The sequence below is a fragment of the Urocampus carinirostris genome, chromosome 14 (assembly GCF_059441175.1).
Source record: "Urocampus carinirostris isolate Australia breed hairy pipefish chromosome 14, RoL_Ucar_1.0, whole genome shotgun sequence".
Lineage (NCBI taxonomy): Eukaryota > Metazoa > Chordata > Actinopteri > Syngnathiformes > Syngnathidae > Urocampus > Urocampus carinirostris.
In genome coordinates, this window is record NC_142362.1 from 8,861,263 (window position 1) to 8,880,679 (window position 19,417).

General features: G+C 40.5%; 1 protein-coding gene and 1 pseudogene across 1 annotated transcript in view; one reads left to right on the forward strand and one right to left on the reverse strand.

Moving 5' to 3' along the window:
- thsd7ba (thrombospondin, type I, domain containing 7Ba) overlaps positions 1-19,126 on the reverse strand; it is a 484,701-nt gene extending 465,575 nt beyond the window's left edge. Inside the window, exon 1 of the mRNA XM_088352325.1 lies at positions 18,830-19,126. The gene's annotated coding sequence lies outside the window, so the exon portion shown is untranslated. The remainder of the gene's footprint in view (positions 1-18,829) is intronic.
- LOC148352581 (signal peptidase complex subunit 1 pseudogene) lies at positions 4,034-4,482 on the forward strand (annotated as a pseudogene).
- Positions 19,127-19,417: the final 291 nt, after the last annotated feature.

Consider the following 19,417-nt stretch of genomic DNA (forward strand, 5'->3'; position numbering starts at 1 on the left):
AAATGAACGTGCATCCCCGGGACGCAACTTTTGACACAAAATTGTCATTATTACTCGATTATTATTTTTTAAAACAAAGATTTATCGCACTCCAAACTTTTCGTCAGGCGGATCCGGCAGATGTTGTTTTGGTCTCGCGGTTCGAGTTTGTCTGCACGTCGATTTCGAGTTGTTCAGTGAAAAGTCAGTCTCTTTTTAGAGAACCGGCTTTTTCAGCTCAACTCATTCAAGGGAGCCGGCTCTCAAACGGCTCACTTGCATTGTATTACGAATGATGATGTCGTATAAAAAAAGTTAAGAAAAAAAGGAAGTATAAAAGGAGAAAATGAAAAAAAGACAGGTGTGTGGTTATCCCTTTAATCAGTTTATTACCAACAATAATTTGATGCAGAAAATGAATTCATAATTTGAATAAGAAAATTCTACTTCATTATATTTGCATGTATTTTTTTCCTTCTACAGTGAACGTCCAAGCGACTTCATTTTTGAACTGTTTTTATAATAAACCTCATGCATGCCGAGCGACTCAGTGTCTCACAATAAAATGTTCATTAACAATATGTATGATATAAGGAAACACATGTACAATATGTTAAACTACATAAATAAACATGTTTGAAAAAAAAAAAAAAAGATTTTTTTTTTGTATTTTGTAAAGGAAAATACGACAGTTTGTAAGGGCATGGAGCACTAAATTTTGGGGACCCATAGATCTCTGTTGGGACCCATAGATTTTTGAGCATGTGAGTCCCCGGGACCCATCACTTTTCAGAGGTAAAATGAACACTGCCATGCTACACTCATCTTGCATGTGATTGCAAAAAAAAGAATACATTCAGGCAAGATAAAAGCCTACTATTTCTGTGTGTTCCAACTTGGATTGCTAATGTCAGTAGCACTTGCAGTTATTAAAACTTCAGAGTGTTAGGTTTCAAAAGAGACCATTCTCCAAACGGTTCAGCAACAGTATTTAATTTACTTAAAATATCAATCCAAGATGTACCTTAAGTGAATTTCACAGGATTATTAAGAGGTGAAATTTAATTTAACAGCGTCCCCTTCTAGGGAGCTTTGTTAGGGTTCACTGTTTCGAAATCCTTGGGAAAAAACAGTGTTAGGCGATCAGACAATGGCACTACTTCACATCGCCATGACGATTAGATTCCGGTTCATCGTGCAGCCCAAATCAAAACAATAAACCACAAAATAGTCTAAATACCAATAATAATAATAATAATAATAATAACAACAACAACGCATTGTATTTCGAAGCGCTTTCTTGGACACCCAAGGTCGTTGCACATATAACTAGGACTCAACAATAAACAAAGATTAAAACAAGAGCAAAAACAAGTGATCAATAAAAAATTAAATAGCCAATAAAACACATTATAGTTAAAAGGGGGCGGTGTGTGAGGCATATGGTCAAGAATAGGTAGGCGGCAATGAGTTCCAGAGCTGGGGGGCAGAGCAGCTGAAAGCTCTGCTCCCCATGGAAATGACGGCAGATAAGGGGTACAGTGCGATGGAGAAAGATGATCTGAGGGTGGCGTGGCAGTTTGAAGGAGGTCGGAGAAGTAGGCAGGGGCAAGGTTATGAACAGCCATGTAGGTGTAGATCAGGATTTTGTAGTTGATTCTATGGTAGATTGGGAGCCAGTGGAGGGGTGATGTCGTAAATGCATAACAGCGAGTTATAATAGTCAAAATAAAGAACTGGAATTCTCAGCAAACCAAGTTTGCAGGCATCCAATACTTAAGAGTGAATAAACTTTTTCATACAGCTTTGCTAACATATGTAGCGTGTTTGTGTCAGGTTTTCAATGTAAATCTCTTGAATTTCTGTCTCAAGGGAATTAGCTTGTTTTTATATTACTAAATATAAAAACAATGTTTCTCGTACACACACACACACACACACACGAAGTAACGTTTCAATAATCAGTCTAATTGCATCTCTTGTACGTTAATCAATCTTATAGTCTCTTTTTTTGAAGTCGTGTTTATGTGTTTAATGTTTTCACTGACGTGAAATAAACCACACCCCCCTGGGGGCGGTCTCTTTTACCTCTGGAACCATCATGAGAGCCTTGTGTGAGTACTTGCTCCTACTATCACGGGTAATATATTAACATTATATGTATTTTATTTGGGTAAATATGGCCACAAAATAATCTTAACAATGATTGACGTTAACAGTTTGCAAACCATATTGCGCTCAACTCTAAAAAATGCATTACAGTCCCCTTTCTGTGGCTCCCGCTAATGTGGTCAGATCGCTTAATAAAACATTCATCTGCACATGAAATCTCACACACCGATACAAATTTCTGCTTTAGTTATAATTCACTCACAAAAGACCAACATCTCCACCACAGGTAACACTAAACGGCTCAGATGTCATTTCACCATATTTAACACAGTGTATCCTATCTGAGAGGTAGGATCTGAACCATACGACTCAGTCAAAAATGTAGGTGTCATATTTGACCCGATTTGTCTCTTCAAACACACGTGAAGAAGAATATTAGAACAGCTTTCCTCCATTTTCGTAACATTACAAAAATCCGTCCTTTGGAGATTATAATTCACGCGTTTGTTACTTTCCGTCTCGATTTCTATAATGCACGACTCTCCGGTCTCCCGATGTCCAAAATCAAGAGGCTTCAGCTGGTGCAAAAATGCAGCAGCGAGGCTTTTAACTAAGACAAGAAAGTTTGATGACATTACCCAGATTTTAGCTAACCTGCATTGGCTAACCTGTTAGCTTAAGATGTGATTTTAAGGTTCTGTTCTTAGGATACAAAATCATGCATGGACTTGTGTAACCGCGGTGTACCTGTCCCACCAAAGATCCACATTCACGCTGGACTGGATGATTAGGTTTTTATTACAGTTTCTGCAAACGGAATGAGTCACAACACGAGATTAGCTTCTCTGCTGGCTTTGATCTCGTTGGCAGCTCGCTCTGTAGACTGTCATATCAAAGAGCTTCCTTTTCAATTTACATAAAATACATTTTAGAATATCACAATACATTTTTACACCCATTTTAAAAAGGGATCGTATAGTGTTTTAACGTTTACAATGAATTCAACATATGAAATGAAATGAAATTAAATTAAATTATCTGCATTTATATAGCGCTTTTGAAGTCAATGACATCCCAAAGCGCTTTACAATGTTCTCCACATTTCCCAATAGCGGCCTTGCAGCCATGTAAAGTCCTAACCTGCTTATTGGGGGTGTTAGGGGTTCAGTGTCTTACCCAAGGACACTTCGACATGTAACACGGACGAGCTGGGATTCGAACTGGGATCCCTTGATCCCAAGACGAGCGCTCTACCTCCTGAGCTACTGCTGCCCCATATTTTTCTTTAGTCTGAATTTTAACCAACATCATCCTTTTCATAGAAATGAGAAAATAGAAAATAAGAAGAACAATGAGTATAAAAACTGGTACAATTTACCTGCAAGTGAAATGAGTCACAATACGTGATTAGCTTCTCTGCTGAATTTGATCTTTTTGGCAGCTCGCTCTGTAGACTGCCAACAAAACCCTGCCTTCCGGTCACATGTCAAAAGCCAAAACAAACCCTACCACATACCAGCAGGTGGCACTGTTGGACTCATCATTGTAGGACGCTTACCAAAAACTACACATATTTCAGCAGGAATTTCAATAAAACAAAAGTTATTATTACACCCGTTACACTTGCTCCCTCATATCTTTGAGATTTAATTCCCCCCTATGTTCCGGTCCGGAGCCTTCGCTCTGAAAATGCTGGTCTACCAGTGATCCCAAGGGCCAAGAACAGATTCCCAGGTTCGAGAGCGTTCTCCATTCGGGCCCCGGTGCTGTGGGATGCTCTTCCCCCTGAGATTCGATCTGGAACCTCAGTGGAAATGTTTAAATCTCAGCTTGAAACACACTTCTACTCTATACCATACGAATAGCCTATATTTCATGTTAATAGATGTGTATTATTTGCCCTCATGTGGGTTTTAATTGAGGGGTTGGTGTCATAAGGAAATCATTTTGCACGGCTGTTCGGAAAGATGCTGTCAAAATTTAAATCAATCCCAACGCATATGGACTTCAAGGGCCAGAAACTGGCAGAACAGATTTTCCAAGGAATAATACTCATCTCTGCGGTGATGGGCTTTGTGTACGGTCTCATCATTCAACAATTTGGATGGACCGTTTACATCGTCTTGACTGGATTTGTGGTGTCATGCATTGTGACCCTTCCCCCATGGCCAATGTATAGAAGGAATCCCTTGCCTTGGCAGCCCGTTTTACCAGAACCTGGTGTGGAGACCACCCAAAAGCCTCAGGAAAGTCAAAAGAAAAAGAAGCATAAGTAACCCGTGATCATCTTAAAATTGAGGCATTATTACCTCTTTAGAAATAGTTTTGATTCATCGCTGAAGTCTCGAGTATTTTGTACGGACAAATAAATTCAATGTTTTCAGATTTCGACCGATGACGTGGGCTTTTATCTGGTAATAAACAAAACCCTTTCTCCTAAAAAAAAAAAAAAAAAAAAAAAAAAAAAAATGGTCTATAGTTTGCAATAGTCTTTGATCTGTGCAGCCCTTTGAGTCTCTTTGTGATTAAGGGCTATACAAATAAACATGACTTGACTTGAAACTCATTTCTAAGGAGCAGATGCCCATTGTCTACAGAGAAGGTCAACAAAGCCAAGCATGAGGACCTTTGCTGGATTTTGAAGCCATGGAGGAGGTCGGTGATGGCAGCTGCACGATTTATACCTCCACGGCGACAGATGACAAACCAAGTGTTGCGCCGCTGGACACTCACGCTCGGGTCAGGTTCCATTTTATGCGCTTGACCCGTTCAATTGTTCCATTGTGGTTACACTTCATTCAACTGAACACAAATCTAAAGCTCAAAGAAAGAAATTGGGAAACGATCCAAAAGCTTGTGGATACAAAACATCCTAAGTCAGGGTGTAATTATTGACGATGATTAGCTAATGTCTTTTGATTGACATGAGAGCAGGGTTGGGTAGGATTACTTTAACTTGATTACTTTTGGATTACTCCATTACCAAATATGCTAATAAAAGACAAAAGAAACTAAATATGAATAAAATTACAAAATTTTGTGGAGGCTTGGGGAATAACGGAATACATGGAACGGCAAAAATTTCCTTTTGTTTGTCGCATTTTATGTTAATTTTGCCAGAGATCAAAGAGATCAAAGCTACGAGAGAAAGCTTACCACGTGTTGCGAGTCATCATTTTGTTCATATTCAGTTTATTTTGTCTTTTATTAGCATATTTGGTATTGGAGTAATCCAAAAGTAATTGAAAGTAATCCAGTTAAAATAACCCTACCCAACCCTGCATGAATGATGGGAAGAGGCGAAACTACCCCAAAAAGAGACAAAAAGTAACAATTTTGTTCCAAAACATTGGTGATTTTGAGTGTCATTTTTAAGTTTTAAGGTGGTTTATGTGGATACAAAAACTCTTAAGTCAAGGGACGTCCATAATCATCATCATTAGCTGCACCGCTTATCCTCAGTAGGGTCGCGGGGGTGCTGGAGCCCATCCCAGCAATCATCGGGCAGTAGACACCCTGAACTGGTTGCCAGCCAATCGCAGGGCACACAGGGACAGACAACTTGCTCGCTCATTCACACCTAGGGACAATTTGGACTGGCCAATTAACCTGACATGCATGTTTTTGGAATGTGGGAGGAAACATACAAACTCCGCACAGGAAGTCCGGTAGCTGGATTTGAACCCACACAGGAGGTTCCCAAGACCTTAGAACTGTGCCGCACACGCGCTAACCACTGAGCCGCCGTGTTGCCCGACTTCCATAATATTGATCATAATTAGCTCAGCTCTAGATGTCTTTTGATAGACAATGATTAGGAAAGTAGTAGGAAAATGCAAAATCGATGCATGCTCGGTAAAAAAAGACGGATATACCCCTTTGTAAAAAAAATGTTGGTTGTTTAATTTTTCTAGTTTTAATTTTTTTTTATGTGAATACAAAACCTCTTAAGTCAAGGGACCTCGATAATAGTGATCATGACTAGCTCAGCTCTTGGATTATTTTGATTAGAGGAAGATCAAGCCTAAAAAGATCCACCCCGGGCCCACGGGTATTAGATCCGACCCAGCCAGAGCCTGACCGATAACTCTGAGGGACCAAGCCAAGGACTGGGTGGGATGAAAGGTCTCTCCACCCGCCATGCACCTGCTTCTCCGGATCTGACTGGCGTGACGGCTACGGGGGCGGCGTGAGAAGAAGAAGAAATCCATCGCACCTCCTCCATCGTGTAACACAAAGTAAAAAACAAAAAACAATGACGGGTGGATAATTCAGAAGAATATCAGCAAGAGAGTAGCCCCGCCAGAACCAGAACATACGGAGTGACATTTTTGGAATGAACAGAATTTTAGTTTCGATCGGGCTCAGGCCTAAAATCTTACCTCTATTTTGGATTGACATTGAATAGGTAAGCTATAGAAAAAGGCAATACAAGGGAATGTTCTGCAAAAAAAACAAAACAAATTTGCCCTTTTTGAAGAAAATTTCATTGTTTTAAGTGTAGTTTTTCTAGTTATGATATATACCATATGAATAACCTTTGTTTTATTTGCACTCATGTGGGATTTAAATGAGGGGGTGGTGTCATAATGGTCTGTAGTTTGAAATAGTCTTTGATCTGTGCAGCCCTTTGAGACTCTTCGTGATTAAGGGCTATACAAATAAACATGACTTGACTTGAATCTCATTTCTAAGGAGCAGATGCCCATCGGCTACCGAGAAGTTCAACAAAGCCAAACATGAGGACCTTTGCTGGGTCTTCAGCATCGCACCCTAGCGTACGCACTCACGCATTACCGGCGTTCGAACTCCGATTTTTTGACCGAACAGCGAAGCAAGAATTTCTCGAAATTTTGGGTCGGACTCCGATTTGTTCGAACTGAGAGGCGTTCGAAAACCGAGGTTCCACTGTACTTGAATTATGCAACAGTTTCTACCAAAGGGATTCGACTTTTTGTATTGCAGTGTAACCCAACCTATTGGCAAATTTCCACCAAAACTGGTCAAAATCCAACTACACATGAGAGACATCACTAAGCCTAAAAGTGGCAGGCCCCACATTCACTTTACCGGCCCAATTGCGATGAAAACAACCATAACAGTCTGATTCTGTCTCAGTAAACCTCTAAACGGAATCTTTAAACATTGTATTTCCTTTGGTGGCGATCTAAGGCAGCCACCCAGCACGTGTAACAGTTTTCACTTGGAACAGCATTTTGCTGGGCCGGCATTGAAACAAATTGTCAAAATAAGAATGCACCATTACACAGAATGTAATTGGTGTAATTAGTGAGAGCCCCGTGCTTGTTTCTCTTTAATGAGCACAATCTTGGGATAATGAGAATAAAAACCCAGTGTCAGAACGGGTTGTTAGAAAAACAAAGTCAAGGAATTCAAAGATATAGTCACACGTTAGATGCAGAGCCATGCAGATAGCTGAAGTTGTCTTTTTGCATCTTCTAGTAGGGCATTGAAAAGGTCATCCATTGTCTTCTGATTATCCAAGGTTGGGTCAGGCAGTATTCTCAGTAGGTAAGTGTAGACCTCCCTATTCCTGGACACTCCCTATCCCCAGTTTACCTGATGAGATACCAAGGCATTACCAGGCAAGCCTAGATACATAGTCCCTCCATCCTAGGTGGTTCCAGGTAACCTCTCCCAGTTAGATATGCCTGTAACACCTTCAAAGGGAGGTGTTCCCAGATGTCTGAGCCACCTTAGTTTGCTCCTCTCAAAAAGGAGGAGCAGCGGCTGTTTACTCCGTACTTTCTCACCCAATCTATGCGAAAAAACTATTTTTTCTTTGTTCTTCTGGTCACCACTCACAGTTCTTGACCACAGGTGAGGGTAGGATTGTAAATAGACTGGCTTGACAGCAGATGCAACATGGATTCTTCTGTCCATCATCCGTCCATTCTACTTTTGCTTGTGAACAAGACCCCGAGATACTTTATGTCCTCCATTTGACAAAGAATCACATGCCATATGCCCCAGCATGCAATCCATTTCCAGCTTAGGACCATGGTGTCGGACTAGGTCAGAGTTGGGGAAACCCTGTCCTCGAAAGACCCATGCCCTCATGTGTCTGGAGGTATCTCTTCTTTAACACATGGATTTCAATCACCAGGACCGCCAAAAAGATCCTGTCAGCTTGCTAACGAGCTGATAATTTGTATGTAGGACATGCACCCCTTGAGGACCGGGTTGTCCACCTCTTTAACTAGGTGCTAATCTTCATTCCAGCGAATTCACTCGCAAACGATGCACACTATAAACATTGTCTCGTCCATGCTTGTTTCTCTGTGTTCAGGTAGTGTGTGCAGACTGCCCTAGAAAAAGGGAGAGTGCTGCAGAAAACCAAAGCCTTAGGAAGGCAACAAAAGCTAGATCAGCATAGACACCGTATTTAGAAGTGATGACATAATAGCCTACCGGAAAGTTAAAAACTGGGATTTCAGGACAGTCCACTATGGCACAGATTAAGTCAGTGAGATAATCTTTTGAACCAATACTTTTAATTGATGATCGAAATCAATAATATTAAACTCTAGGGATTGCACACAGCTTGACGTAGTTTGATACCAACCAGAGTCTTATAATCAACAATCCGACCAGGATGCAATTAGAAACGTGGAAGGGTCTGGAGATTCACGTCAGATCAATTGAACATCGAGGCGGGCTACTCATTCGAGTGATTCACAACCCAACGGTTTGTCCCACACTGAGCCTGAATTCCCGCCGTCTATCTTCTTTATATGAACCGTTCAAGGTTGGAAATATGCATCTGTCAAACGTCCCCCCATTACCCCTGCTGCCTGTCACACCTGGGGCAGCACACAACCAGCCCAGGGAAAAAAAAGACAGAGTGGAGCTGTCAGGGAGAGAAACCTCTGTGGACAAAAAAGGAACCAGCTATCACCATCTTCTTTGCTCTAATTTTCTCAAAACGGGGATATTTTCAGAGTCCCTTGTCGAGTGCTAGGATAATGGGCAAGAACCCGGGATGGCTCCCCTTCTCCTTAAAGAGAAGGTTGTTTTATTTATCGCAAATGAGAACGGCGGGTATTCGTCTGAGAGTGCTGGTCTGGTGTGATGCAACATCAGATTTCTGGGTTGGATCAGCCAGAACTGCAGTTGCGTTACCCCAAGCAGAGGTCACCAGCCTTATGGAACTACTCAATGGTGTCCTCGGCTATGACCCCAGATCTAGACGGTAAGATGTCACTGTATTAATAACATGTATGCTCTTCAAAAGTAGATTATGGGCCTCCATATTGAAGGGAATACAGTTTTTGGTAAGGGTGATAGACTTATTTCATTAGAACTGGAGTTTATTTTCCTCAAGTAGAGGTCACCAACCTTTTTGGAACTGCTCATTGCTACACATATAGATGATCACTGGTTCAAATGGTAGTATGTTACAATATAAAAAACCCTGTGCTTCAAAATTAGATTAAATGCTTCCATAATAAAGGGAATACCATTATCAGTGGGGGATCAGATTTTAGTTTATTTACCAGAAGCAAGAAAGAAGTCAAACATTTACAACTATTTAACAATCTCTAAATATTGGCAAAAGTAAATTACCTGGATGCAAAGTTTTAAGGGCTGTGAAGTGCTCCAATGATTACTTTTGGACACACTCAGACCTACCATACGAAAAATGTGTAAAATATAACTTTTCGTTTTTCAGATTGTGATTATGTTTGACAAGGTATTACAAGTTATGGTCTCACCTGTTTTCCAGCTAAGATGCACATGCTACACTCATCTGCAGGCATTTGCTTGCAAAAATAAATCCGGCGAGAATAAATACCTCAAATTACTCAATGTAAGTAGAACCTGCAGTGATCATTTCAGTTTGGGACAAAACCTAAGTGTTTTTTTTTTTAAACTGAAAACGTCCATATTTTCCAAATGGTTCAAGAACAGCATTCCATTTTCTTTGGGTGAGGGTAAATTGTAGGCTAATTTTACAGGAATTGTTATCGATCGAGGAGATTGAGATACATGGCAACAATTTCCAGAATTTACAAGCACCTTATTCAATATTTTTAATCTTTTGAATCAAAAGATTAAAAATCAAGCATTTTAAATGATTTCAAGCACCTGTATGAACCCTGCTTTGGTCTTAGGTTATGGGTGATGACTGATTTATTACTAAAAGTTGTTTGCCTCCAGGGTTGGGTAGGGTTACTTTAACTTGATTACTTTGAATTACTTTTGGATTACTCAAATATCAAATATGCTAATAAAAGACAAAAGAAACTAAATATGAATACATTGACTAAATTTTGTGCAGGCTTGGGGAGTAACGGAACACATGGAACGGCAAAAATGATGTTTGGATTTATTTTCATTTTGTTTCTGTCGCATTTTATGTTAGTTTTGCCGGAGATCAAAGCCAGGAGAGAAAGCTTACCACGTGTTGTGAGTCATAATTGTATTCATATTTAGTTTCTTTTGTCTTTTATTAGCATATTTGGTATTGGAGTAATCCAAAAGTAATTGAAAGTTATCAAGTTAAAGTAACCCTACCCAACCCCGTTTGCCTCATACATCACATATTGCCAATTTCAGTTCTGGAAACGTTACCAACCGAGGAGCCATTGAATCACTAAAAACAACAGTAAGGCATTATGAGTTCTTTGTTATTTTCAACTCTGTTGGAAAACGATCTCGAGCAACTAAAAGGACACTTCGGTCCCAGATGATTTTATCGCCCGCATGTCGTCTCACCTCGACAACTGGCGTCTTTTCACATCACAAAGCTATTTCTCTCGTTTCGCCGGCGGACCGCCAGAGCACTATAAACTCCGTCATGAATGAAATATAAGGACGCAACTGTATTACTTATGAGACTTAATGTAACTTTCCTCTCAGATATTTCCAGGGTTCATTTTCATGCATCAGTGTGTATTATTTCATGACATCGGGTTCTTTATCAGAAAAGCTCACCTGTGATCAGACCAATAATGTTCAATCTCTGTGATAAATTGGGTAGACCAGCCCAATAGCATCACAATTGACTTATGTCATCTCATTTCATAGTGGATTTTAAGCAATCCCTGTTTTTTTATTTTAATTACCTTAGAAAAGGACTTAACACACATGCAAATTCAAAAATATTTCAAAACAGCCATTAATAAGACAACCCAAATCAAGAATAGATTGCAAAAAAAAAAAAAATAGGTATTAATCATCACCCAGCCAAAAAGGGGTTATTTGCTTACCGATTTGAATCACCTGTGCCCGCTCCTTTGGCGCCAACTGCCTCGGACTCTGATTGGCTCCCTGTCCCTATTTAAACCCACTCGTATCTGTCCATTTGTGTCAGTCCGTCTGCGAACCTCAGTTAACACTAGGCAAGCCTTTTTCGACCCCAACTCTCACCTATTTTTTGCAGTCAGTCCCCCGGCTTCGACCCATTTTTGATCCTGACCACATATACTCTCCCGTCCCGGTTTTCAACCTCTTTTTGTCCCAGACCACGTCTACTCTCCTTTCCTGGCTTATGACTCGCTTCCGCCCACATTTTTGCCCTCCTGTCCCGGCTACTGACCTGTTCCCGACACCGCCATCGCTTGCCACAGAAGATCCACTTGCGCGTTCAAAGCGACCTGCTTCCCGCGTCCAGCAATCACCCGATTGTGGGCTCAACCCTTTGATTTTGTATTAATTGTTTTGTCATGTTCAAAAAAAAGTTTTTATTCATTCATTCTTTCTTTCTTTCAATTAAACTTATGAGAAACGCAACACAAGTGGGTTCTGTCTCCGTTTTGGTCCTGACAAGAATCACCTAAGTTAGTGGGTCAGAGTTCCAAAGCAGCCTACTCTCAAAAAGGTCTTATTTTTTTTAAATAATCTGAAAAAACATTTTGAATAGTAACATTTTAAATGGTTGTTCTGTTAAAAACAATTCAGGAAATGGAACATTTTTACATAACACTTCAAAAATCGCAGTTGAAAGGGTAATTTTGTTTAAATTAGCCCTGAGATTTGGGTCAAACCAATCCAAAATAATGTAGTCAAATTGATGACCATGTATTTTCACCTGGAATGACCTGAAGCCAAAAGTCATATTGCACTGATTTTGAACATTGTTGTACAAAATGAGTGAAAAACATAGCAGAAAGAGCAGCAAAAAAGGCAATTAGTAGATCTAAATCTTGCAAAAACGAGTGGTATCTAGACATTGCAACGATGGAACAACGGGATGCGTTTAAGACCGTCAGTACTGTTCCACAGCAAGTATTTTTACACGTACTTAATAAAATCACCATATAAAAAAAAAATCCAAAACAGCCCCTGTTTCATAAAAGGGGCCTTTGTTAAGAATCCAAAGTAACAGATGTAATAATATGGTAATTCTGATGAGGGGGGAATAACTTTTTTTACATAAAACCTCAAAAAAACCCGGTTAGAAATGGTTCTTTTTGTTTAAAAATACTACTAAAATAGGGGTCAAACCAATCAAGAAGATTGGATCAAATCAATTTATTTTATTAAAAACTATGAGTTGAAAACGTGATTGATTAAGCGTCTAAAAAGAGAAGGACCACTTGATATGACTTGGTGGTAGTAATGATAATAATAATAATAATAATAATTTCCTTTGTATTGTCATTCTTTGTAACAATGTACACAGAACGAAATGTCGATACACCTGACCCGTTGTAGCGAGCCGATGCAGCCGCAGCCAACAGAGGGCGCCGCCATTTTACCAATAAGGTATGACTCGGCCGAGGCGCGAACCAGCGACCTCCCAGTCTCAAAGCGGGCACACTACCATCTAGGCTAGCCAGAGCTTCTCAAAGACGGACAGTATTTAACAAACACAAGTACTAAAAGGACCAAAATACTAAACAAACACAGTGGTTATTAAACAACAAACTACAAACAAAACCAAAACTTTCAAGCTATAAATAAACGACCAAAACTAGAAAATGCAAGGATCAAGATAACAAAGAAACCAGAAAACCGACCTGGCATGGTGGTGAAAATGATCTCAGGATGACGGGAGAACTCAAAATGACCCGACAGATTGCTGAGCAAAAAAGTCCTCTAAAGGGTTCAGGATCATTGGGCACAGGTGTTTGATATTTGGACATACATGTACCCTGTTTAAAACGCCAGTTGGGGCCCTCTGGTGGTGGGAGGTATGCCTAACACAACTACTTTATCTCTTTTTTACAAAGCCGAAAGATATCTTGTAAAATGGAGCGATTAGTACCCTAAAAAAAAGTGTACTCAAGTCATTGAAATATGACAAAATATGAGACAAGTGTCTTGCAGTCCCTAGCAAAACTAATGGTCCACCAAAAACACGTCATAGTCCCACATTCCAGGCTTCAAACTAAAGCTAAAAACATTAAAATATTTTCAAAGAATTAACAAAATGTGAGACACAATCGTGAAGTGGAACCAAACTATTTGAACGTTTCATATTTATAAGTAGGGGTTGCAAAAATATTTGCCAAAAATATTTCCTGAAGACGGAATGATCAAAGTCAACCTAAACGACTATCAATGACAGAGGGCATCTGTGTGTCAATAGGTCTGCGTTTAAAGGAAGACCAAATATTGCACCAAGTTGGTAAGGGATAAAGTTCAAAGCAGGGATGGGGTATAAGAAGATTTTGCAAAAAGTACACATCTCCTGGAAATGTTTAAAAATCCTGAAAATGAAAGAGTCCACATCAAAAAACTACCAAGACCTTAACTCCCCTCCAAACTTCTGGCCCAAACAAGAAGAAAAACTATTCAGAGAAGCAACCAAGAGGCCTATGATCACGTTGGATGACCTGCTGGCAAACAGCTGAGGTGGGACCGTCTGTGCATAAGACAACTTTCAGTCTTACTGTGCATAAATCAGCCAATTATAGAAGGGTGGCAAGAGGAAAACCTTTTGTGAAAGAATACAAGCCTCGTTTGGTGTTTGCAAGGAGCCACATGGGTGACACAAATAACACGTGGAACAAGGTGACCAAAACTTTTTGGGCTGAATACAATGGTTATGGTTGGTGTAAGAGTAACATTGCACATAACCAAAATATCACTGTCAAACATGGTGGTGGCAGCATCATGTTCTGCGGATGTTTTTCTTCAGCAGGGACTGGGAAGATGGTTAGAGTTGATGGGAAGATTAATGGAGACAAATACAGGGCCATTCTGGCTGAAAATCTGTTGAGGTATACAAGACACGTGAGAATGGGGTGCAGGTTTACCTTCCAACAGGACAACGACCCTAAAAGAAAATGGACATACGACACTATACAGCATCATCTCCAAACAGAAGAGCAGCTTCAGAGACAGACTGCTGTCACATTCTTGTTCCACGGACAGACTAAGGAGATCATTTCTTCCTCATGCCATGAAGCTCATTAACTCCACCCGGGGGAGTAAAAGCCCACATTAAACCCCACCCCCACATTTGCATATTACCCTATTTTTATTACAGTGCGTATTTTCGGTAGCACTATTTAAATACTCTATAGCAAAACGTTTTATTGGGTGTTTTTGTATTCTATATCTTTATTGGAGCTAAAGTGAAGGCTAAGCGGCTAGCGGCGATATAAGCCTTCGTTACCGTCTGTAATCATGGTAAATGTGAACTCTCTAACAAATAAGACCGACGAACTGGCTGTGCTGGTGAAAAACATCAAACCGTACAGGGAGTGCCTTTTACTGTGTTTTACGGAAACGTGGCTCACGTCTAGCATCCCGGATGCTAACGTGGAGCTACCCGGTTTCAGCGCTGTTAGGGCATACAGAGACACTAAAGCCCGCGGGAAGCGGAGAGGAGGTGGACTCGCTATCTACGTGTACACGAGGTGGTGTAACCCTGGGCACAAAGATTTCCACCTGCTGCAGGGACGTCGAACTTTTGGCCCAGCGTGTGACGTCCTCCACTCCGCTGTTGCTAAACTACAACACAGCACCCCGAGGCCATCCTGTTAATCTGTTAATAAATAACAAAAAGATACTGCTGGCAGTGTGAATTTCCCTGCGGGAATGAATAATGGATCTATCTATCTATATATTTAGCAATATGTTTTTGCACCAAATACATGTGTTGACTATTTTTGCACTATGATGACTATTTTTGCACCAAATGTATAATTGCACAAACCCTTACGGTACCAAACTGTATTACGATTCCAAACTGTATGTAACATCCTACATGCCGACATTTCTTGTGTAAATATTGTGTAAATTATAACTATAACCTTCTCCTTCTTGTTTTATAACCTTATCTTCTCTGTTCCTTTATCTTCTTGGCTTTTTTACCTCATGTCACGGAACGGACCAGGAGGCAGGAAGTGTGAACTCATTTTGCGTGTACGATCTGTCACTTTTATTTAGAAAATAAAAGTTGTCCAACACGCAGGGACCAAAGACAAAACAAAACAGGCTTAACGGCTATCAAAAATTCAAACTAGGTAATACTCACAAAACAGGCTTAAAGGCAATCAAAATCACAAACTAGGCATTTACTCAACAAACGGGCATGAACAGCTTTTTCCTCAAGTTAAGCAATGGTCTGGCAACGGGCAGTCCCAAAAGGAGTGCTTAAGTATCCCACACGCAATCAAGTCAATCTGTCTCAGCCGGTGTCAAGGGGCGGGACCAGCTGGGTGCCATGACGACCGTGCAGGACATGACACCTCACTGTGAATGTGTGACACTGGAGTGTCATGCCCAATTTCGTTGTCACAACATGTTAACCCATTTTGTAACAATGACAATGAAGGTATATTCTATTCTATTCTATTCTATTCTATTCTATTCTATATATCAGAAGGTTCTTGGTGGACCAATACTTTTGCAAGGCTCTGCAAATAATGGAACTGAAACAACGATCCTAGACATACTCACAATGGGACAAGTGAAGCAATTTTCAACTCAAGGACTGTTCTAATGTAAGCAGGTTTACGCATATTTAAATAAAATCCCCCAAAGAAGAAAAAAAAACTGATGTTTGCGATAAATTTGCAATTATTTAAATGAAATGAAATGAAATGCTCCACATATCCCAATAGCGGCCTTGCAGCCGTGTAATGCGCTAACCTGCTTATTGGGGGTATTGGGGTTCAGTGTCTTACCCAAGGACATTTCGACCTGAAACACGGACGAGCCGGGATTCGAACCGGGATCCCTTGATCCCAAGACGAGCACCCTACCTCCCGAGCTACTGCCGCCTCAGTTTGACCTGTACACATAGTAGTCACTCATGTTGACAAGTATGCTCCCTCGATAGTAATTTTCCAACCACAGGGATAATCTTCCCGCTCATGTCTTCAACGGGTTATTCCGATAGCTTCCGAAACCCGATTCTGACCTCAACCTGCATATTGCCAGCATGCAAACCTGGTCAATGTCACCTCTGAAATGACATTAGGTTTGTGTCACACAACATCGGACTTCTAATCATCTAATCATCCCCGTTTCTCACACCGGAAGAGTTAATGTTCCATGCGGACCGATTTACGCTCGCTGTCATTCTGAATACACACTCCTCTGTCCTCTTCTGTTTTTCAACCTGTTTTCTCCGATTCTCTCTCGCAGAATGTGCAAGTGAAATATACATGTATTGTATTTTCTGCATGTCAAGGCGCATGTTATTGTTGGGCGCAACCTGTAAAAATAGTCTTTTGTCACATATTTTTTCTGATAGAGATAGAGATAGAGAAAAAGAGAGAAAGAGAGCGAGAGAGCGAGAGAGCGAGAGAGAGAGAAGAGAGAGAAGAGAGAGAAGAGAGAGACGGATAGATGTCTAAAAAGATGTCTTGATAAATGTCTAGATAGATAGATAGATAGATAGATAGATAGATAGATAGATAGATAGATAGATAGATAGATAGATAGATAGATAGATAGATAGATAGATAGATAGATAGATAGATAGATAGATAGATAGATAGATAGATAGATAGATAGATAGATAGATAGATAGATAGATAGATAGATAGATAGATAGATAGATAGATAAATGTCTAGATAAATAGATAGATGGATAGATGTCTAAAAAGATGTCTAAAAAGATGTCTAGATAAATGTCTAGATAAATGTCTGCATAGATGTCTAGATAAATATCTAGATAGATAGATAGATAGATAGATAGATAGATAGATAGATAGATAGATAGATAGATAGATAGATAGATAGATAGATAGATAGATAGATAGATAGATAGATAGATAGATAGATAGATAGATAGATAGATAGATAGATAGATAGATAGATAGATAGATAGATAGATAGATAGATAGATAGATAGATAGATAGATAGATAGATAGATAGATAGATAGATAGATAGATAGATAGATAGATAGATAGATAGATAGATAGATAGATAGATAGATAGATAGATAGATGGATACCCAATACCCAATTTAATGTGTTGATACCGAGTATTTAAATAGTGCTATATAAAATACACACTGTAATAATGTGGTCAGTAGTGCACTGGACAAGTTCTGTCTCCTCCATTCTCTAACATTTGGTTGTGGCACTGTAAAAATAGTGAGAGAATGTGATAAAATCAAATGCCTTTTATGGTGGTGTCTGAATCATTCGATTGGATAAGAGTCAGCTCTCTCTGTAACAGGAACCGGGTTTAATTCCCATTGCATGCACGGCAGCGCAGCGGTTAGCGCGTGTGCGGCACAGTTCTGGGGTCATGAGATCGAACCTTACTGTGTGGAGTTTGCATGTTCTCCCTGTGCTTGCGTGAGTTTCCTCCGGGCACTCCGGTTTCCTCCCACACTCCAAAAACATGCATGTCAGGTAAATTGACTGGTCCAAATTGTCCCTAGGTGTGAATGAGCGAGCGTGTTGTCTGTCGCTGTGTTCCCTGCGACTGGCTGGCAACCAGTTCAGGGTGTCCCCTGCCCACTGCCCGAAGATAGCTGGGATGGGCTCCAGCACCCCTGCGACCCTACTGAGGATAAGCGGTGAAGATAATGGATGAATGCAAATGTTTTTCCATTGATAAATCATTGCAGTATACCCTAAAAAATTTTGTAGTAACACATATAAATACAGTATGCATTTCCAATATAATTGAATTGAATCACCTCTATTGTCAAAAAAGACTAGCAGGATAAAAGGCAGAAACAAATATTTCCAACACAAGACATAGAGACTGACCTAAGCTATAATAATAGTGCAATGTTCTTGAATGAAAAGGAATGGAGCGCCATAACAATACAGCAATGAATTACTGTATTTTTCTGCGTATAAGGCGCACTGGGTTATAAGGCGCACTGGGTTATAAGCCGCGTCTTCACCCTGAAGGTGGATTTTATCTTGCACAAAACACTGTGCAAGATTTGATCTCTGTATGAAGTGACCCTGAAGTCACTTGACTTATAACTTCATGTTTTATACGATTGTGCCGAATAACATCAAGTCAACACTTGCAGCTCAAGTCCCAAATTTTGTCCATCCTGCCGCTTGGATTTCGCTGCTCCCTCCCTCTGTTCCAACATGATCGTCACTCCATAAACTGCGCTCGGACGCTCCGCCAAAAGCCACCAAACAACTTACCTCCCTCCATCCTTCTAACCTCAAATTCATCACAGTAAAACCACAGCAAGCAACACCGGGGAAATCAATTGGTGCGCGCCGGCCAGTGAGCAATATTCTCTCAAGTGTGGCGCCACCTTAAGTGCAAAGTGAATAAATCACACTAATATAAAAAAATAAAAAATAACAATAAATAAAAAGGCTTACCTGGATCTCGGTTATACTGCGGTTTCTGCTGCTGCTGTTTGTAACAGATCATATCTCTGCAAGTGGGACAGCATCCGAGAAGAGGAGGATGGAGAGGAGGCAAGAAAGAGAGAGAGGACAGGGAGCAGGAGGAGCTGCCGAGGATGGGAGAGAAAAAAAAGGAAAAGAAAGTGTCGGCAAGACAGGAAAAAGGAGAGAGCGGCGGCGGTAATGCTCTCACGCGGCGCTGCGCTCCACTGAAAAGGATGGACTGGCTCTGGGAGGTGCTACTCGTCAGACAAATGGCATCGGCGTCCCTCTACGAACCATTGGCTAAGAGGAATGATTTCCTAATAAGACGTCTAGGCTGGGTCTATGTGGACACACCCCCTCTGCCTTCAACGGCGTGCATGCGTAAAAAGCATGCAAATAGTCTCTCAAAGGGTCGGAGCAGTGTTCCCTCCAAGCTGCGCGCGTGCGCAATTGCGCACTGCTCGCACAAAATCTAGCCAGCGCACATAAATGAGGGCTCAAAATTACTAATTGAGAAGCGACTTAAGTCAAAGTTACAGTGCATGAAGGTACAAATACACGGGTTCCCCTGACGTT